We start from the raw sequence: 446 nt of genomic DNA, 5'->3' as shown, positions 1-446 counted from the left end.
CCACCCCCGCCGCGGCCGAGGAGCGCCCGCGGGTCCGCCTGCCCCCTGCCCTATCTGGGGGGGGGCGGGACGGACGGACACCGACGCCGGGTCTCCGTGGGTCCTCCGCCGCCCGCCTCAGAGCCCGCCCCGCTCCGAGGCCCGGCACTGCGCGGGCCTCGGCGCAGCCCTGTCTGTGCCACGCTGCCGCCTTCCCCGTCCTGCCGCAGCTCCCGTAAGCGCACCTTAACCTACGGCACCAGGCGACCTCGCAACACCCTCGCTGCTGTTCAACGTCTTTTTATTACTGTTATTCCCTCAAAAAACAAAAAAGAAGAAGGAAAAACCCCGTCAAAAGTGGAGCCGCTGAGCGCCCTGCGGTCCCCCTGTAAGCCCGGGCGTCCTCTGCCACGGCCGCTGCCGCCCCGGGGCCGCGGTGCCCCGCGCGCTGCCTTGCCGGGCAGGGC

Source organism: Haliaeetus leucocephalus, unplaced genomic scaffold (genome assembly GCF_000737465.1).
Source record: "Haliaeetus leucocephalus isolate CR32 unplaced genomic scaffold, Haliaeetus_leucocephalus-4.0 Scaffold184, whole genome shotgun sequence".
NCBI classification, from domain to species: Eukaryota; Metazoa; Chordata; class Aves; order Accipitriformes; family Accipitridae; genus Haliaeetus; species Haliaeetus leucocephalus.
The sequence above is the reverse complement of the archived record's forward strand: the minus strand, read 5'-3'. Positions refer to the sequence as shown.